The sequence below is a fragment of the Belonocnema kinseyi genome, chromosome 5 (genome assembly GCF_010883055.1).
Source record: "Belonocnema kinseyi isolate 2016_QV_RU_SX_M_011 chromosome 5, B_treatae_v1, whole genome shotgun sequence".
Lineage (NCBI taxonomy): Eukaryota > Metazoa > Arthropoda > Insecta > Hymenoptera > Cynipidae > Belonocnema > Belonocnema kinseyi.
The window spans coordinates 107897919-107920637 of record NC_046661.1 but is presented as its reverse complement, the minus strand read 5'-3'; the positions used below and the strand labels follow the sequence as shown (position 1 = coordinate 107920637).

The window sequence follows — 22719 nt, the reverse complement described above, 5'->3', positions numbered from 1 at the left end:
CTCTAGCATGCACAAAAATTTTGCCATGCATTTTTGGAACACCCTAATGTATAATCTAATTATAAGTGGAAAGTAGTATCTTATGAATTAGAAACAAATTGTATGAAGAAAACCGCAAAAGAAACATAGTTAGTGCCAGAAGCTCGCAAACCCCAATTTTTTACTCATGGGTTTTTTTTGACTACAAAACAGACTCATGGTGGTGATATTTGAAAAGTAATTATTCATTCTTATTCTATAGCTATAATTGTAAAGATAAATGTTCAGTTTCAACGCAATTCAGCTAATGGTGACAATTCTGAATAAAATTTACAAAAACGTATTTTTTTGTTATGGAAAATATATGTTAAACTTCATGGGACTTGCGGGAACACTGAATATCATTTTTTCTCAACCAAAAATGCAGTTGTTTTTTTGGAGATTCGACCAAAATTAGGGGTGATAAGCATAAAAAATAAACAAGAAAACATTTGAACCACTGTAATAGAGAGGCGCGTGAATATTCCCCAAATTCTATTTTCCGTGATATTTATTTTACCGAAAATCATGTGACCGAAACAGTAATTTACATAATTTTTATTCTACTGAAGTGCTATTTTACCTAATTCTTATTTTACTGAATCTCTGTTTTACATAATTTCTATTTTTCCGTAAAAAATTCGAAAAATATTCCAATTCATTTTTGGGCCACCCTATCCTTGTACGCTGTGCTAACTAGACTTCTTCAAGATATCTGATTTAAAAACAAACAGTAAGATCTAAATATAATATAAAATTTGAGGAAATTCGAAGAATTTACAGTCTATTCATGTTCTCGGCTTTGGAAAAATAAAAGCGTCCAAAGGCGGTAAAGATTCGTAATCGCTGGAGGCTAGATTAGGGAGTTTTCGAATTCCAGGAAAGAAGTCTGGATTTGTGAAGTGGAAAAGGGGAGGCCAGTCGATGTTTATTTTTTAAAGGCAGATTTAGGAGGAAAGGATCGGACTGAAGGGAAATAAAGGATGTTGCGATAGGACTGAATTTGTAGAGGATTTTCGTGCGTGAAAAAGGTTTAAAGTAATTTTAAGAGATAGTATAATAAGCATGTCACTACTTCTCGTTAAATCAACTTTTTTTTGTAACAAGCTGAATTAGGGTGGCTACTCAAACTTGAAAAAATCCAGACTATTTCACGGTTTTCCTGGTCAAAAACTACATATTTTCTGCTTAACCTTTAAAGATTTATAATCACTATTATTCTATACTAAATGCTCCACTTATATGAATTTTGAAAAATAATGAAACATGTTAAAACACCAAAGTAAAATATATATATGATGTAATTATATTTAACAATGGTTTCAGATTTCACAGTCTAAACTGTTCTCAATACCGAGGTAATAGGGTGATTTTTCAAGAAAATAGAGAAATAAATTATGTTAAATAAAATTAAAGCAGGTACCACATTCCTAAGAATTCTAGTCGAAATATGTTGTGTTTTCAACAAAATAGTCGAATTTTTAACCAAGAAAGATTACTTATGACAAAAGATAAATTTTTAATAGAAAAGGACGGATTTTATATTTAAAAAAAGACGAATTAAAAAAAAGTTGAATTTTTGACAAACAAGATAAGTCTTTAAAAAATCATTCTATTTTTTACCATGATAATAGAAATTTTAAACCAAAAAGAAAAATGATCAACAACACAGTCAAACGTTCAAGCTAACAAAACGAATTTCCAACAAAAACCTTGAATTTACAATTATGAATTTTTAACAAAATAGTTTACTTTTAAATCAAAGGTATGAAGAGGTTCCACTAATAATTTGAATTATTAACAAAGTACTTCAACTTTCAACCAAGGATACTAATTTTGTTCTACACAAGAAGAAATTTAATAAAATACACGATTTGTAAACTAAATGCCCGAGTAAAAATTCTTTGACTTGGCTTCGACTTAAATTGCCACCAATCAAGAAATGCTGAAGTTGAAATGTTCGACTTAGCATGTCTTAGTTTTGAGATGGAGCGAGACTTCAATTTATGTTTTCGAGACAAGTTTCTATCTCTTGAAGACAAGTTTCTATCTCTTGAAGACATATACTTATGTCTTGAGTAGAATTTTTTATGAATCCATGACGAGCGGTTCATAGCTTCGAGGCTTAACATGTCCTAATAAGAAAGTTGATTCTGACTGTGATTAAACCTAATATAGTCGCTACCCTAATTTTGGCAACGTTGCGTGTGAGCGGGGCGTGTTATTTGAAATTCGCGCATAAATTAGAGCACGTGGAAAGGATGCGATGTTGCCATATCTTCAATTAGCTGACGTCAGTCATGCATCTAGGGTATAAATAATTTTTTTCTATCCTTATAGACTCTGAATGATACTTTTTAAAGCAGATATGGACTTCGAAACACATTCTATATATGTCAGAATTATTTAAGATATTTTTCATGTTTCAATCTTTTTATATGCTAAAAAAAGTACGTCTTCTCATAAGATCACATGTTATCTTCAAGATTTTAATATTATTTTAATTCTGTTACCGAGGGTTCTTCCTTAATCTCTTTTCTAAATCGAAAAAGGTTCGTCTTGAGACAAGTTTACGCCGACCATCTCAGCCAAGATAAGTCTTGTCTTGAGACAAGTAAACGTCGTCTTAACCAAGACAATGCTCGACTTGAGACAAGTAAACATCGGCTTACCTCTCGTGACCATATAGGTAAGATCAAGGCCTATGTCTTGACTCAGTTTTGAGACGCAGCCAGGCATCGATGTCTTGCAGACGAACTGAAGACATCACCAAGTCGAACTGAATTCAAAGCATTTTTCCTCGGGTAGTAGAAATTTTAACGAAAAACTACTAATTTTCAATCTAAAATCGAATAGTTAAATTTTCGAGGGAAAAAAATACTTTTAAACAAAGAACATATACGAATCTTGACAACAATACTTAAATCTTCAATCAATTAAATAAATTTTTAATCAAAGAATTGCATTTGCAACCAAATAGTATGCTTTTTAACCAAAAGAGATGAAGTTTGGACCCAAAATATGATAGTAAAGTTTGCAACGAAATAGAATTAACTTTTAATAAAGAAAGATAGCTTTTGTACAAAAGGGTGAGTTTTCAACAAAAAAGTTAGGGACACAATGGGACTAAAAAATATCAATTTCATAATTGTTTAAAATAATATACTTTCAACAAAATAGTTAAATTCAGTAACAATGAGATGAACCTTCAACAACAATAAAAAATACATTTTGACAAAGCAGTAATTTTTATCCAAGTAGTGGAATTTTGAAATAAAAAATATCAACTTCCAACGAATAATGCAATAGTAGATATTTCAACCAAGAAAAGTTTGAATAATGAAAAAAACTATTGAATTCAACCAAAAAAGACGAATTTTCAACAAAATATTAGAACCTGTAACCACAGATCAATTTTTTTTAACCCAAAAGACGAATTTTCAAAAAATGGTTGAATTTCAAAAAATGGTTGAATTTTCAACCAAGACAGATTTCAGTTGAATTTTTCGCCAAGAAAGATTTCAGTTGAATTTTTATCAAGAAAGATTTCAGTTGAATTTTCAACCCAGAAAGGTTTCGGCTGAATTTTGACACATTAAAATATGAATTGCCAACAAAAAATTTGTTGAATTTTTAATAAAAAAGAATGAATTTTTTACAAAATTGTTGAATTTTCAATACAATTTTCAATACCAGAATCCTATTCTTAAAACATTTTTAACATAGAACCTTTCATAAGTGGAATAAAACAATTTTACGTTTTCTCTGATCCCTGATCCAGCTTTTCGACTTTTCAGGTAAATTATTGAACTGTTATACATTATTAATATATCATATTAATTATTATTTTACTATAAATAATAATATTAATGATATGTAAGTTGGACACATTTTATGAATTTCTATTAATTATTGAATTATATTTCATTTTCATAATAGAAATATAAATATTACAAAGCATTTTTCAAGCTATTAACAAAAATATGTCTAAAATCTAAAGGATTGATTATATTTGAAAAAGATACATTTATTTTCTAAATATATTTGCCAAAATCAGAACTTTTAAATTCAGTAACCTTCCAATCTGAACAAGTTTGCCATAAATAAACATGTTTTAGAAAAATGCTGTTAACAGAATTATTATTTTGTTCCTGCATTCGATACATGTTACATTATCATGTGAACTTGCTGAATCTTGCTGGCAGCATATATTAAACAATATTTTTAGGGGCCATTCACAAAATACGTTATACATTTTTCCGGAACTTCTAATTCCCTTCTCCACTCCTGCGTGATACTTTTTAATTGGTCTTAACATGGATAATGATATTTTGACAGACCCCTCGCCCCCCTAAATGTATCACGAATTTTGTGAATGTGAATTTTGTGAAAACAAACGATGTCACAGAATATTTTGCATACTAATTAATTATTAGTAATAATTTTTTAATTATTAATTTTTATTGGTATGGTTACGATGTTTCTCGAAGTAAAAACTGCTTTTAAGCTCTTCAATACTACAGAAGAACGGCCTAAACTCGCTACAGGGCTTTTTAAAACTATTCAGTGCCAAAAAGCCATCGAATAATTTAGACTTAGAGAATGCCGTTATACCCTAGTCTTGTTGATGGTACTCTTCTGAATTTTTCTGTTACGTATTCGGCCGTATATTTTCTAGTTCAACAAGAATTAGATTTTCACGAATTAACGTTACTCTTGCTACAATTTGCAAAAATGATTTGTATAATTAGAGGTGTATCTTTCTTTAACGATTATTCTATTGATATAAAAAACTAATTTTTCGATTTTTTTTTAGCTGACGATGTTCTTCCAAAACAGGGAAGATAATATAAAAGAAACACGCACTCGGTTTTTTAAATTAAGTATAAAATACTTGTTTGACATATAACAAAAAAAAAGATAAAATGGATATTTACAAATGAATTTTCCGTTGCAATGTCAAACACTGTCCATTTGCCTCAATTCGGCTGCACCGGATCTTTATATAAAAAATGAAAGGTTCTTTGAAAAGTGAAAATTCCTCTAACTTCTAACTCTGAGTCATAAAAAATCGACCGTAACTTCCAGGTTGTGGATCGTAAATAATGAATAGAGCTGTGATTTCTGTTTAGGCACGTATTATACCTGTGGAAGGTACGCTCACGTACATGCGGTGCATGCGGAATGTTTCGGTGAACATGCTGGCAGCATATGGTCGAAATTAGCCGTACAAACTTATCCATTGAACTCGTGGCGTGCCGAATTGAAAGGAAAGTATTTTTGAATTTTCGGATTTAAAAATCGAGCCAATGTCCAATTTCTGGGGCGTTTTCAAACGCAATGTCGTCGTGGAGTTGCTGGCCGAATTAATCCCACGGAATCGCAAACAATTCATTGTATCACAATATACAGTGTTTCGTGCGTGGAATGAAGAGATATGGGGTACTCACAGTCGAATTTAGGCATTTAAAAAAATCAAACAGTCCGAAGGATTACGCCGTTTTTATCAGAATGTGGATAAATAGGAGCATTATCCTTTTGAAAATAGACGACTGGTAGTGCAAAAATAAATCCTGTTTTTGGAAACCAGGGATGAAGAAGTCGAAGATTTGAATTAAGGCTTTCTTAGAGGGCTTACTATTTTAGAATTTTAAAACATGAGTAGGATTTTGAAGTAATTAACGATTCCTAAGGGGCCGTCTATAAACTTACTTACCCTAAAATATTCCCTCTTTTAAAAAAATTATTTTCCCCTCTGTTTTCCAGAAACTTGGCTTTTCCCCAACAAGTTCGTTTTTTTGGTTAAAAATTCTACTATTATATTTTGGGTTCGGATATCATCTTGTTTAATTAAGAATTATGCTTTTGGGTTGAAAATTCAAATAATTTAATGAAAATGTGACCATTTCGTTTAAAATTAATATTTTTTAATTCACAAATTTAACTACTTGGTTCAAAGTAGAACTACTTTATTCAAATTATAATTTTCTGGATTAAACTTCTACATTTTATTGAAAAATTCAACCATTTAATTAAAAAATAAATTACATATTTTGTTGCAAATTGATATAAATTGATTTTCTTCTGTTTGAAAATTCATCCTTTTTAGTCAAAAATACAACTCTTTGGTTGCAAATCAATCTGTTTTGGCTGAGAATTCAGCTATTTTGTTGAAAAATCTGAGTAGTTAACAAATAAAATAAGTTGTTTTAACTTCTATTTTTAAAAATTATTTTTTGAATATTCTTTATTTGGTATAAAGTTGAATTATATGTTTGAAAATTTTTATTTGTTAAAAATTTAGTTCTTAGGTTTAACCGCTTAACAATCTATTTGTTTAAATTTATCTTTTTGGTCAAAAATTACTAATTTTATAAGTAATTAAATTAATTTACAATTAATTAAAACTATTATTTAAACAGATCTTTTTAGAGAAATTTAATTTAATAATTGATACTCGTGGAATTTCAAATGATTTTGAAAGATTTTTCTATAAGTTTCTTATGGATTTTTAAATTCTTTATGTTCTTCAGAATTATTAAAAATACAATAATTGAAAGCTTTGCCAAATTTGGAATGTTTTAAGGATTTCAGAATCTTTGAACTTCGGACGCTTTTAAATATTGGGACAACTCTAAAATTGGAATGTTCTAAAATTCAAGTCACCCCTGAGGTCATGAATAATAATTTGCATTACATAATTCCATACCTTCAGAAAATTTAAATATTCAGAAATTGATTTATTATTTCACGAATTTATTTTTTTATTAATTTTTATGAGTGCCATCAAATTAAAAAGACATTTAAGAAAGTAAAGGAAATCACTTTTCGTTGCTATATAATTAATAACGAATGCAAAATATCATATTGTCGGTTTATTTAAGCTTTCAGAATTTTTAGACTTAGGTTTAGGCTTAGGGTGACTGGTTTGAAATTCGATATTGGACTGTGAAAATTTCAAAAGGTTCGGGGCTGTCCCTTTTGGGATACAAAAGATAAGAAAACGATCCATAACACGTGTTGCGGCCAAATGTGTTCGTCCCGACCTTCGATATCCATATATATATATATATATGCCACTCGCAGGTCTCTCAGAAGGCTTGGAAAACTACAAATCTTATCCAAAATATATTTCTTCTCACACTAAAATTCCCTGTCTTATTTGATAATACATATAAATTGAGAAAACCAGAAGCAGAAATCTAATGAAATTAGTTTTTGGATTTTTTTATTGAAAGTTTAATTTTTATACTTCAGCTTGTTTTGAAAATTTAGAAATTTGAGAAATGTCCTTTAACAGAGTTTCAAATGAAATTTCTAAATCTTTTAAACTTGAGATTTTTTAAACACTTCGGGATGGGCTAAATGAAAAAAGTATTTTTTCTAACAGTTTAAAATCATGAAGAAGTCACTGGACATGACTGATTTCAGTCCACAGCAGTGACTGATTTATCTGCTATTAATTTAATGGAAATAACTCATTTGACTAGTAGAAGTTACTGATTTGTTCATTCAAAATGACTGTTTTAATCAACGACAGTTACGATCAGTCGAGAATAAATCATAAATTTTGTTCATTAAAAACTCATCTTTTTCATCGAAAATGTAATTATTTTGTTCAAAATTGATTTTTTTATTGGAAATTAATTTTGGTAATTGAAATTTGAACAAACCTGATTTTTTTTTTTAAAGTTTGACCATTTTAGTTTAAAATTCATATTTATGGTTGAAAATTAAACTATTTTGTTTAACACTCGTTGGTGTGTGGCTAAAATTAATGTTTTGCACTAAACATTGAACGATTCCATTTTCGTTTAAAATTGAGCTTTTTTAGATTAAAATTCAACTATTTGGTTGATGATTCGACTTGTTTGGCGAAAACAGGTCTGTGTTGATTGCGTTCCATTTTTTTTGTATAAAACGAAGATCTGTTTTCGTTTGGGTATGAACTGCTTTTGGTTTAAAATTTAAGTCTTTTTTGTTTAAAAATAATAATACAATGGTTCTTTGTAGTGGCAAATTCAACCCTTTGGTTGAAAATTCATGTATTTTGTTGAAAATGTGTCGTTTTCTGTAAAACATTAATCACTTTGGACTGCTTTATTTTAAATTTATTATTTTTGGTAAAAATTCATCATTTTAGTTAACATTCGTCTTTTTGGTTAAAAATTGATCTTTCATAGTAGCAAATTCAACTATTGGAAATCCATCTAATTTTTTTTGTTAAAAATAATTATTTTCCCAGTGGGAATTTGTACTTCATTTAGAATTTTTTTAAAGATCATAATGTTAGTTAAAAATTAATCTTTTTTGATGAAAATTTAACTCTTTCCTTAAAAATCCGTTTATTCTGTTGACAATTTTCTTTATTGGCCATTTAACTATTCCATTTGTGGTTGAAAATTGATATTTTGTTATTGAAAATCAATAGACTGGATGATTTAAAATGTCTGACTTAATCAGTAAGTCCAAATGTAAGTCGTATTTAATACTAGAAATATAATGGCAGTATAGTGGCTTTTTCAAATATGCAAAGTCATAGGAATTTGCAGAATTTTCATACAGTTTGAATTGAGATTATAAATTGTCATTGATGTTAAAACTTCAAAATTGCTAATTTTTGGATTGGAATTAAAAGACAACTTAATTATAAAATCAAATATTGCAATTATCAATGCACTAAAGTCAATATATTAAAATGCAGTATCACAATTAATTGTTTTTATTAGTATCATGCTTCAAAATGATTTGCGTATATTCGCGGCATTGACGGCAGATGGAAAGACCGTGTTCATAAACAGGAAAGCTTTCGCTGGCTTTCGGTCACGTGCTTCGGTATGTAGCTTGATAAAAGTTAAACGAGTCGAATATCGCTCAGTTAAGTTTGCTACCCATCTAAATCTGATTCCCTCGATTTCAGACCACTCTTTCTCTCATCAACTTTTGCAGTATTTTTTTAATCACTCTTTTTCTCATTAACTTTCGCAGTATTTCTTCCCTTTTTACTTTCACTTGCCTGGCTTTTTATATTTACTTTCCCAACTTTGATTAATCACTCCTTATTTTTTTACCAAACATTTATTTTCTTGTAGAAAAACCTACAATAAATCTTAAAATTGATAAAACTTTCAGAATAGGGTTTTCCTTGGGGTATCCTTTCCATTTCTTTATCCACTGATCAGGGCGACCGGAAAAATTTATTTTCAAAATTCCCTGACTCCCCCCTTATTTTTCCCTGACAAATTTTTCATTTTCTCTAACCATTAAGATTCAAAGACCAGTATTTTGATCTTGTGACATGTTTAACTCAGAATCTTTTATAAACGGAATAAAAAAATTTCGAAATTAAAATGTAAATATTTCAAATTTATTTATTTGTACCGTAGAAAATTACTTTTCTGCAATAAATGACTAATTTTCAATTTAAAAGGGATAATTTTCAACAAAACAGTTAAATCAACAAACAAACAACAGAGACTTTTAAACAAAATAGTTACATTTTCAATAAAATAGTTGAGTTTTCAACCAATTTCTTGCATTTTCAAACAAATGGTTGAATTTTAAAATAAAATAGAATAACCTTAACAAAATATACTTGCATTTACAACCAAATAATTGAATTATAGAGATGACAGATGAATTTTCAAACCAAAAGGAGTAATTTTTTGTGCAAATAGACGAATGTTCAAGAAAATAGTTTAATTTTCGACCAAAAATATGACTTCAAAGAAAAACTTGATGATTTAACAGAATAATTAAAGTATCAACTCCATTGTAGAAATTTGAACCAAATACTTGACTTTTCTACCTACCCATATGAAGTTTCAACCAAACGGTCGAGAATTCAAGAAAAAAAGATTAAAATTAAACTAAAATCAGTTTTCGGTAAAAAAGAAGAATTCTTAACGAGTTCTACAGTATCATAGTCGATATTTGAACCAAAAACATGAGTTTTCAATGAAAGAGTTATATTTTCAGACAAAAAGTTGAATTTTCAACAAAATAGTCAAATTTGCAACTTGCAAAGACGAATTTTCTACAAAAATGTAATAGTTGACATTTTAACTAAATTGACGAAATTTCTACCAAAAAGAGATCATGAATTTTAAAACCTCTTATCAAAACTTAAAAACGTCGTATCAAAATAACCTGACCTTTGCAAGACTCTTCATCACAATTCCTGACTTTTCCCTAATTTCCTGAGTTTCCCTAACGTGCTCATATATTTTCACTTTTCTCTCAATAAGTTGTAGATGTATGCAGATAATCTATAGCTGATTTGAATTAAATAAAAATAGAGAGATACAACCACTTTAGGAGAGAGACTATTATTTAAATTTTAAAGTGAAGTGAATTACTTTTGTTGATTTTATCATTTTTTTCGTCTTGTAGCTTTCCAGAACCGCGGGATAATAAATTATCTATGCTCCCATTCTTTTCGGAAGCCTCACCCCCCCCCCCCCTGTAGCTCCTTTGCACCACGGTCAGTCGCTGGCATCCTCTTTTATAGCTTATAAAGAGGGAGAGAGTAAAAAGGGGACCGGAAAGGATCAGGACTATATTTGAATTGCAGTATATCCGAGTGAATTAAATTGTACGATAATCCAATAAAAGATCTTTCAGTACAAATAGACCATATAATCCTTCCCACCCTCATGGCACAACCATTTGCTTCACTTACTTGCTTATTACTCTAACGCCAATCATTTTTACTTTTTGGTCCCCTGGAATATGATGAATCAAATTTCTAGTTTAAATTGAACTGCACCTGAACTGGGATCTTTTTATTGAATGCATTAGCTTTTGAATGTTAGTAGAGACCTTACCAGGATATCAGGAAAGATCCTTTTCAAGTGAACCTTTTATTTATCGTTTTATAGATACATTTATTTTCATGTGTTTTTTTAAAGACATTTTTAGCATTAAAAAGAGAAGTACATTTTAGGCTTTTCAAATTTCTTTCTCGAAGTTAGTGCATTAACAGAAAAAAGTCTTATTTTTCTTAGTGCTTCAATTTTGTGGTCATCCAGTTTCTTTCTTAGAGCACCGACGTTGGTGAGCGACCCAGAAAATTTTAAATATAATTTTTAACGAATTAGCAATTTAGATAGCACCACATGGTAATAATAAGGAGACAGCTCTCGTACATTGATTCGTTTTGACTGCGGTAACGGTACATTTATTGCGCTTAAACACAATGCTCACAAGGAAAGGGGCATGCGCACTGTGATTTGCTATCTCCTTTTCTCCCGCGAGAAGTGTGCGAGTAAGTGCCAGTGCTTGACAACCAGAACAACATATTACCTAATATTATACTGTCACATTATTCAATCTTCACATTTTATATAATTTAATGATTACAATTAAATCTGTATTACTTACTAATACTTTCCAGGTCACAATTTGTCAGCTTAATTATGTACAAAAAGACAGAAATAAATAAGCACGTATATTGACAAACTCAATTGACAATATTTACAGGAACATAACCTCAATATTTAGTTGTCATTCAACATGGCACTCACTTGCATATTTTTTGCGGGAGAAAGGAGATGGCAAATCACAGTGCGCAAGTCCCCTTCCTTGGAGCATATATAGGAGGCGATGGAAAAAATTTAAAAAAATTCATGAGTATGAGGAAAACTTTTGTGAACCAGTTGCAGTTGAGAAATTTAAAAAATAATACAAATTGTTGCTTAAAAGCACAAAAAAGTGCAACTATATTATCTTCAGTTCTAATACAGCTATTAAAGTGATTCAAACTGCAAACTGTAATTGATAGGCTCTGTATTTATTTTCAAACACCCGGAAGGATGTGTTAGTCTTCTTTTTTGTGAAAATCGCGATATTTTTAGACATTTTTTTTGTTAGAAAACAAGTGACAGAAAGCAGGAGGGGCCCTTTTTTGTTTTACTGCCGACCGCTGGAGCCATTCTTCGGTCCCTAGTTCTGAATGCTTGGATGGCACCTGGCCACGGGTCAAAGAAAGGGACCAGCGGTCGGCAGTAAAATAAACAGACCCCCCCCCCCCCGCTTTCTGTCACTTGTTTTCCAACAAAAAAAAATGTCGAAAAATATCTCGATTTTCACAAAAAAGAAGACTAACACATCCTTCCGGGTGATTGAAAATAAATACAGAGCCTATCAATTACAGTTTGCAGTTTGAATCGCTTTAATAGCTGTATTAGAACTGAAGATAATATAGTTGCACTTTTTTGTGCTTTTAAGCCACAATTTGTATTATTTTTTAAATTTCTCAACTGCAACTGATTCACAAAAGTTTTCCTCATACTCATGAATTTTTTCAAAATTTTTTCCTTCGACTCTTATATAAAAAATAATGCTGTAAACTTGACTGTTTTTAAATGTACCCAAAAATTTTTACTTTTTTTTACATTTTCAGTCTGCTAAGCGCAACATTTTTTTACATAAACGTCTTCAAGCTCATTAACGTAGAACACTTTCAGTTTTTAAATGACTGCCTTTTTGTTGCGCTAGCATTCTTTTTGACTGAGTTGTTAAGCTTCAAGGGCAGATGCCTGTAGTTTTCTCGCCGATAGTAAGTCTGGCAATAAATGTACAGTTACCGCAGTCAAAACTCGAGACGCTTTGTACAGCATGATCGGCCTTCTTATTATTACTCCGTGGATAGCACATCCTTAGACTTGAGGGGTTAGCTACAATTTTGGAAAGTACCCTTAAATAACGATTGGGCAAACTAAAGGAAAACGAGACTAGATATTAGATAAATTGAAAGAGAAATGAAAAGCTTAGACTAGAGATAAAAAGAATACGTCAAAGAATTCCGTCAAAGTGTATCACTTCGAAGTAAAAAATAGTGTTAATAGAGTAGCAGTATAAACTTTAAAAAAAGTGGCAAAATAGTGTCGTTGAAATTTTGAAATGTTATCTCTGATCCATTCAAATGCTTTAAAACAAATATGTATATATTTAAATAAAATCCTTTAGAGTAGAAAATTATATTTGTATAAATCAAATTCCTTACACTGTATGAATACGTTTTAAAATTGCACTTCATAGTGTAAAGTTACACATATAAAATGTCACTTAGGCGCATTAAAATTACAGGTTAGAAAGCAAATTTCCACGTGTTGTTTAGAATGACGTCTCTTACAGGCTTAATTCAATGACTTTGTATGAATTCATACGGCTTCTTAAAAATCACTACGTTCATAGTGTGTAAAAAAAGGACTCACGCTCTACGCAGCAAAATTCCCTAGCCTGGTAAAATTACCGCCTGCGCATAAATTTCGATTTTCTAACGAGAATTTCTCCACTTTATATTGATTTTAGATTCGTACTTCGGCGAAAAAATAAATGCAAGTGACTAATTTTGACTTGCAATATGACATACACTTTATGCGATTACACTTGCCTAATTATAAATAGATTTTTAATATGATCTTAACGATTAAAGTATTTAAGGTTAGGTTGATATTTTGTAGAAATTTTCGACTTTCCGCTGTTCAATTTTACGTCCAATTTTTACATACGTCTAGCGGACTGAAATTCCACAACCTTTTTCTACAGTGTATGCAATGAAAGCAGACTTAACAATCACGATACAGATTAATTTTTTTAAATTATAAGGCATACCAAAATTCGACAAAACAGTAAGAAATATCATAGATCATATTGATAATTTTTCATTCTATGGAGGTATGTCATTTAGTTATTTTAAACACAGGGATTTTTACATAATATGAATGATTTAAAAATGAAACAACTTCCAAATATCCTCATTACTTTTAATTTAAAAAATTTCATTTCTAAAATTATTATTTTTGTTTGAATGTTTAATTTTATTAACTTGCATTATAATCAAATGAAATAAATTTATATTTTAAATTTACTTTAAATTTAAGTCTTCTGAATTTTTACATTTTTTAACTGAAGGTTTTCGTTTAAGAATACTTTTTTTGTCTTATGTTTTCCATGTGAAATCTTTTAAATGTATGGCTTTTCTTTTGATAATGTACAATTTTTAATCTTTGAATACAAAAATTATTCGAGTTTGACCGCCTCCCACTTCCATGTTTTGTACCTCTTAAATTTAATTAAATTAAGATGCTGATTATTAATCTCTTTCAATTCAATATAAATAATTTTCAGACGATATTCGATTTAAAATAGATCAAATATTATGGCTTTTATTTTGAAATTGCCCCAATAATAAGATTCTGCGTCTAATAAGTCCAAGTCGAACGCAAAATATTAATTTTATAAAGATATTGCAAAAAAACGTAAAATTTCGATGCAGTCGAAAAAGTTTAATAACCCTGGAAATAATGAACGTTTAAAACAGTTTTTAGCTCATTTTAAAGGTCATTCTCCAAATCTCTATAGTATTCGCATAATTTATTAAGATGTTAAGATATTTTTTATCCCTATGGGGTCAAAAATAGTGCTAAATAGTCGCAAAGTTTCAAATAATGCTTGTACTTCCCACATGATTTAAAAATTTCAGACTTTCATATTTTTATGAATATTACTAAAATTATTTAAGATATCGTAAATAATCATTTAAAAAATGGTAAGTATTCATACATTTTTTTAAATTTTCGACTTTTTTCACCAAGTTTGATAATTCCAGTTTTTTGTAAACGTCCAAATTTGATGTCACTTATGAGGAGCATCGTGAATAGTTGTAGCGTTTCATGTGGAGGAAGAAGAAATCGCGAGTGTGCCACGTGATATGCTAAACTCCAGGAATTTTCAAAATAGTGACATCGCTCACAAGAAGTGCCAAATAATGTAGTCTTGTAGTTTTTCTCAGCACGGATATTCGAGAGAGACTCAGTCGTCTGGGAATCCCCGCGCTCTCAATTACATAAATCTGCCATTTCGGTTCCCCGCCAAGTTCAAAATCGCTAACTTGATGTCGAATTATATAAATACATTTACATGATATAGATTATTTATTTAAAAATTATACTCAAGCATTGTTATCAAAACATAAATTATAAATAAAATTACAATGCGACATAATTTATGAAATATTTAAATTAGACTATATGATTTTCTAACCAACACATTGGCCAAAAAATAGTTTTTGCAATAATTATGATTGCAAACGAAATTTCACTCTGTTTATAAATAGGCGTGCGCTAAAATTGTAAATAAAAAAATGAAAGGAAACAGAAGAACAGAATTTGTCAACATGAGAAATAGTAGGCGGGAAATGGTATATGATGCAACGGAATATTAGAGGCTTTCAGAGACTATTTTAGAAGACAATTCGGAAACAAAGCTATAGGACACCACAACTGCGATGTTGAACACGATGCCATGGAAAACTCAATTGAAAAAGTCTGTGTCACCGAGGTTAGAGATATAATTTAGAACTTGAAAAATGGTAAGGCTGCCGGGGTAGATAGACGGTATTAACGCTGAAATGCTTAAACACGGTGGCGCGTGCATACCACATAGATTGTGCGAATTGATAAATTTATGTTTCGAGATGGGAGATGTCCCAGACGATTGGAAAGAAGCGATTATCGTACCAATATACAAGAGAATGGGAGATAAAAGCGACTGAAGTAATTACAGAGGGATTAGCTTATTAAGTGCCGTAAGTAAAATATACTCAAAAATATTTATTTGTAGGGTAATGAAAATAACAGAAGAAAAGATTTAAGAAGTCCAAAGTGGGTTTATGCCAGGAAGTTCATGTACAGATCAAATATTTAGCTTAAGGCAAATAACAGAAAAAAGTTTGAGAGTAGGAAAAAAAGTTTTCTGTGCATTTGTTGACCTAGAAAAAGCTTTTGACAAGGTAGATAGAAGTAAACTTTGGGAAGTCCTGAAAGAGTATGGAGTCAATGGATGGCTCCTACAAGCCATAGAAACAATATATACAGGTAGCAAAGCTAGTGTAGGAGTGAATGGGACACAGAGTGACTGTTTCGATATTATTCAAGGCGTTAGAGAAGGATGTGTTATGTCTTCATGGTTATTTATATTATTTATGGACAAGTGTTTAAGAATGGCTTTCTTCGATGAAGAAGGTGTGGATCTCGAAACAGTGAGGGTACGTGGGTTAGCGTTCGCAGATGATAAGGTTGTTATGGCAGAGTCTATCGAAGACTTACAAAGAATGTTGATTAAACTAGATGCAAGCATGAAGAGCATGGGCCTCAAAATTAACGCAAATAAAACAAAAACTATGGTGTTCGAAGGAAATTAGTGAGAAAACACTATGCAATATTTTAATAAATGATGAGAGAATTGAACAAGTTGATAAGTTCGTATACCTTGGCAGCTTATTTACTAGGGGCGGGAAGATAGATGAGGAATTAGATAGACGCATAAACGAAGGTAAGAAGGTTATTGGTAGAGCAGGTCTCCTTATCAGAAGTAAAAATATATCAAATAAAGCTAGAATGGCAATACATAGTTCTATATTTGTACCGACTGTACTATATGGTAGTGATTCATGGACTTAGAGCAAAATTAACGCAATTGACATGAGATTCATGCGCATAATGTGCGGGAAAACCCTGATGGACAAAGTAAGTAACGAGATAATTCTAAAAGAATGTGGTGCAGAAGAGACGCTAGTAGACACATGGGAAAGAAATCTGTTAAGATGGTTCGGACATGTTGAGAGAATGCCAAATGAACGACTAACGAAACAAGTCTATCAAGGTAAAGTAAATGGCAGCGCGCCCAGGGATAGATCGCGCAAAGAATGGTTAGAATCTGTGAATGAGACCCTAGTTACTTAAAAGAGACATAAGAAGTCACAGAAACACGAGAGCTTGCATGAAAAAATGCATGGACGTAAAAGAAGCTAGAGAAGTATGCCAGGACAGGAAAGTATGGCGGCAAATAGTTAATGAAAAGAATGTCAGTAGAGTGAATGACGCCTGAAACAGAAGACTCTGGCCACTAATGGACCCAAGTGGGGAACCTTACATAACGACTTCGTGAGGTTCTTCACCTGGGGTGATTGCTAGAGAGATTGAGCAGCAACCTGGGTCGGAGCAGTGTTGCGGAACGAACGTGTTATTTACTTAAATAACACAAGAATTCTAGAGCAATCTAAATATTCTCTACCCCTTCCACACACTACTCCTTTCCCCTACCGAGTGAGTCACGCCTACCCCGAAAGGGAAATGGCTTAATGGTGTAATAATAATAATAATAATATATAATAATTAATAATAATAAAGAGCCTCGGTGGCTCACTTGTTTAGACACTCGGACTTCACCTCAGAGGTCCGGGGTTCGATCCCTGAGCCGGTACCTCTAGAAATTTTTCAATGTACCTTTACCGAGGTTCTGGTGGTTCGGAACCCACCTTAAGCTGTAGGCCCCCCCATCGTGTACTTGACTGCAACCCAGTCCGTCAATGATGGGGCAAAAACCAGGCTTTGTCCAATATGTCTGGGCAGACTGCTCTCATCAGATCACTTGATTGCATTATAAAAATGCGTCCGTGACTGATATATACCGGGACAGCCCCGTGAAAAAATGATCAAATAAAAAATCCAACTCTAACCAAAAATGTCTTTGACAGGTTGGGCAGTATAAGCCTGTGACAACATTTCCACACAGAAATGTTTTTTATAATAATAATAATATGATTTATTCAATAAATAGTAGCAAATAATAAAAAAATAATAGACTATAGGTCAAACATTAATACAATAATTTTCCAAGAGTTTATTATGATAGCTATTTATATTTCAGAGCATACGTCTTTTTTCGTTGCGTGGGTTAACGTGCGTCGTTCTGTAGAAAAACGGGTTCCTAACCTTACTTTTTTTCTGGATCTCATTTCGCTTTAATGTATAAAAAAATGCCCATAGGCAATTTAATTATATATAAACATAATCTTCAGACCCCATATATTTGAATTATATTGTTATAGTCACAAATATTGTTATAGTCGCATAATTTGGAATTTGAATTCGGTTTCCAATTGTCGCGTCTACAATTTATGATCCACATTGTCAGTCTTTCTCTTCGTTATAGTGGAAAACGATAAAGTTTAAATCTATCCTCGCGATACGACATGCTTATCGCACTGTTTCCCGCGAACAGCTCAGGAATTAAAATGGCGGTTGCATATTCCTGTCTAATATAGTATCCTAGCTCGCCGTACTTCCTACTTTAAAACTTCAATTACTCGACGAAAAACCATAAGGAAAACAAGCTATTGGTACTTGTAAAACAAAGATTTACCCTCGGATTTACTTATCCTTGAAAGTCTTCTAGGAATATCCTCATGTATAAATTGTGTATACCCAGCTTATGAGGAGAATCGCGAGTAGCTGTCGCGTGTCACGTGGAGGAAGGAAAAGTCGCGCGTGTGCCACGTGATATGCCAGAATCTAGAAATCGACATCGCCCTTTGGTAGTATCGGTGTGGAATGCGAAACGGCTTGTTGATGGGAGAACGCAGTCGGGACGATCCACCCGTTTCCATGGGTACCGCGCCGTGCGTTACCTGGGTAACCCTGACGCAGCGGGGATTACCTACCCTCTGTATATTCTGCACCAGTCCGTCACCTACCCCCACCAACTCGCGGTGCACCCCGTCCACCCTTTTCTCACCCCTTTTTGGCCCACAATGTCGCATCCCTCACTCTTTCTCTTTCCTCTTTTTTCAGCTTGTACTTTTTTCTTCCTGTCACCATTGCTCGCTTCGTTGTACACCCAATCATGCACCATTCAAAGTGACAGGACGACGAATCTATGGGTGCTAGCAAGGATCAATTACAATCGCGGGTTCGGAAGGTCGTCATGAAACAGGAGAATTATTCGCTGTGGGACGTAGGTACGTGCAAACTACGTGAGCCACATTTAGGTGAGCGAAATGTATGCGAGAATTGCCCACAATTGTTCTGAATCAGTTGCATTTGTGTAAGGTAGTTACAATCTGAGGGGTTGATGTTAATCATTTTAATAAAGATGGTATACAATTCAGATTATGGAGCACTGACGAGGCAATCACCATACCGATAGAGCGTTACAGAGTGGCTGCAAAACTTCATTTTCAATATTTCCTGAATTTTCTGTGAATAATTTATTATTTCCCCTGAATATTAATATTTAAAGACCAAACTTCTCATCTTGTGAAATTTTTAATATAAAATCCTTTTATTACTACTATTATATTGTTATTATTATTATTATTCAATTGATGAGGCAGGGAGTCATGGGAGTCATTTATCTAGAATGCCCGTGTTCTTTATTTGAAAAACACGTTAGTTCCGCAACAATGCTCTGACCTAGGTTGATGATCAGTCTCTAGCGTTCACCTTAGGCGAAGAGCTTTACATAGACGTCATGTAAAGCTCTTCACTCGGGCCCATTCGTACCCAAGGTCTTTTGTTTCAGGCGCCATTCACTGCACTGACACTCTTACCATGCATTTCTTATAAACTACTTGTGGCCACACTTATCTGTATATGGAATGAAACAATTTGTTTGTGGTAGCCGCACAAAATGAGCGTGTTCTACTGCTTGCGGATTTAACCTAAACTCGCTCTTTTCAAGCGGCGTGCATGGACTTGTATATATAATGTTGGACCTCGCAATAGAATACTACTGTTAGAGTATAAGGTCCAAAATTATATACTAGCAGATACTAGAAACAAAATTGAGGCGTATGCATGGTCGCACATGGTTAGAAAGATAATGAGATATACCGATGTGTTCAGTGAGGAACAACGAGAAATACAAAATGGCGGAAGCTGGCGATATGTGAGGTGACAGCACCGAAAGCTCTGTTTTTCTCATTTGTTTAAGATTGTTTTCGCGATCTAAAAATCATCCAAAATGTTCAAAAATGTAACTATCATCAAATGTAAGAATGTGTAAGTACCAAATTCCTTTTTCAGTGCCTCCACATGTGCTTGATTCGCCGGCTTGAAAATCGAGAGGGTAGGGGGAGGGGGGGGGAGAGCACGCTTTCCATTTTGTACGTCTCTACCAATAAAATAACATTACATGCCATGGAGCTATGTAATATACCGTAAGTTTGAATTGATTCATTTTTATTTATTATTCTCAGGGCTGCCACAGCCTTCACTTGAAATAAGTGACATATTCTGACCCGAAGTTTGACTAAAAGTGCATGAATAATGTGATTAATGTTCCTTTTAATTTAAAAGAGTTTAAAAGAATTCGATGAAATGTATAAGAATTACAGTTGAAATTGAACAAGTTTAGGATAATAACATAAGACTTTAAAAAATTTAAAGGAATTCAACTTAAATTGAAAAAATTCAAAAAATTCAAAAACTTCCATTAATTTCGGTCAAATTGGAGTGAATTTAGAAGAAGAAAAATTCCATGATGTTCACTGAATTTATTCTTATTGAATTCAATGCATTTTTTCATGATCACAATTTTTTCAAATATTACCTTGGCCACTAATGGACCCAAGTGGTAACCTTACATGACGACTTCGTGAGGTTCTTCGCTTGGGGTGATTGCTAAAGAGATTGATCAGCAACCTGGGTCGGAGCAGAGTTGCGGAACGAACGTGTTATTTACTTAAATAGCACGAGAATTCTGGATCAATCTCTAAAATCTCTATCCCCTCCACACACAACTCCTTTCCCCTACCGAGTGAGTCACGATTACCCCGAAAGGGAAATGGCTTAATGGTGTAATAATAATAATAATAATAATAATAATATAATCCAAGGCAATTTCAAAGAATTTCATGAAATGCCTAAAAATTTACATTAATTTTAAAGTTCTTCAAGATGAATTCAAGAAAATTAAACAAAAATCCATTGAATTGCGTGAAATTTAGTGAATTTAGAAGAATTCAAGTGAATAAAACAATTTAGGAGAATTCAGAAGAATTTAAGAGAAAACAGGTTATATTTCTTTGATGATTTTAAAATACCTTAAAATATTTCATATCTTTTAAAATGATATAAAACTCTTGAAAATTGATTAGATTTTTTTAAACATCTTCGAAATCCTTTGAAATCTCATAAAATTTTTTTAAACTCTTGACAATTTTTTGGAATTCTCAAAAACACCTTTAAATAGTGAAAAACCTTTAAAATCACTCCAAACTATAAAAATATATTTAAAATACTCTAGAATATAGTACTTTAAATCTTTTAAAAATCGTTTGAAATTCCTGGACACTTTCTTTAATTCTTGAAAATTTGTTAAAATATTTAAAAACACCCTAAAATCTGTCAAATTCTTTGAAATTCCTTCAAACTATTAAAATCAATGGAAAATTCCTTGGAATTCATTTAAACGTCATAAACTTCCTTAAAATCATTAAAAATACCTGAACATATTTGAAAATATTTAAAATCTTATTAAATTAGTGAAATATGAATGTAAAATTTCTTTAAATCGTTTGAAATTCTTTGAAATTTGGTAAAACTCATGGAAATTTCTGGGAATTTAACCAGAAATTCATACAATTCTTTGAAATCCCTCAATTCTTGTGAACAGATTTCTTCAAATGAGCTAGGAAATTCTTTAAAACTTCATGAAAATTATTTTTAATTCCTTAAAATCATTAAAATCCTTGGAAATTCAGCGACATTTTTTTAATAAATTGAAAATTCTTTGGAATATTTAAAAATATGCCCTAAAATATTTTAAATCCTTTGGAATACTTAAAAATTATTGAAATCTTTTTAAAAATCCTTGGAATCTTTTTAAATACGCTAAAATATTTCAAATGATTTGAAATATATTGAAACTTTTCAAAGAATTTTTTTTAAATACCCTTAAATATTTCAAATCATTCAATTCTATGAAAAATGCCAAACAGGTTATGATTAGATTTTTTCGAATGTGATTATTATTTTTACATTGTCATCAGAGAAGGTATTAGATTTGTGAGAAATTTGCCCCCCCCCCCCCACCAGTTTTTGTCAAATGTCCACGTTTTGAGACCCCCTGAATCTGAAAAACAGGTTTTTACGAATATGTCTGTCTATCTGTATTTCTATCTGTCTGTCGTTATGTGTGTCCTTTTGTCTGTCTGTCTGTCTGTGAGAACGATGACCTTTGAAATAATTAATCTATTAAATTGGCTTTTGGTACACTCTTTTAGTGTCCTAAGCTAAATACCAAGTTCGTAAGTCAGACATTTTGGATGAAAATACTAAAAGTGTGCCCATTTTGAAAATTGTTGAGTACACATTTTTTCATGATTCAAAAATTCTGTGTACAGTTGTTCATACTTACGAATGTCTCTGTCTGTCGGTCTTTCTGTACGTATGTATGCCTGTCTGTCTATCAGCACGATAACTTTTGAAAATATAATTCTATTAGATTGGCCTCTAGTACGCTCTTTAAGTGTCCTAAACTAACGGTTAAGTTCGTTAGCTAGCCATTATGGATACAAATTCAAAAAGTGAGCGCCTTTTGAATATTTTTTCCAAATTCAAGAATTCTCTGTACGGTTATTCATAGCATTCAAAAAGTCAAACAATTGAAACTCATGACTTTTTTCATCAAATTAAAAATCATATGAGTTATAGCATTTACAAAATTCCAAAACGCACATTTAAAATGAACCTTTATAAGCCAATTAACGAACGATATGAAAAAATGGCAACAGCAGAAAAATTTGATTTCTACAGTCTGTCAAGTTAAAGCGTGGGTGGCTTTACTCGCAGTCGGTAAGGTGTATCGGCATGATTTTGGTGTCAAAATATTAAGAAGAGCTCCCTCTTTCAT

At 31.8% G+C, this 22719-nt stretch overlaps 1 protein-coding gene across 3 annotated transcripts in view; it reads left to right on the top strand.

Moving 5' to 3' along the window:
* LOC117172389 (CD63 antigen-like) overlaps positions 1 to 22719 on the top strand; it is a 523259-nt gene that overhangs the window by 194839 nt on the left and 305701 nt on the right. Inside the window, exon 1 of one of the 3 annotated variants that reach the window (XR_004467019.1) lies at positions 18690 to 18823. The exons of the other annotated variants lie outside the window; for them this stretch is intronic. The gene's annotated coding sequence lies outside the window, so the exon portion shown is untranslated. Of the gene's footprint in view, positions 1 to 18689; positions 18824 to 22719 lie in introns of those variants that run through there. 3 annotated transcript variants of the gene reach the window in all.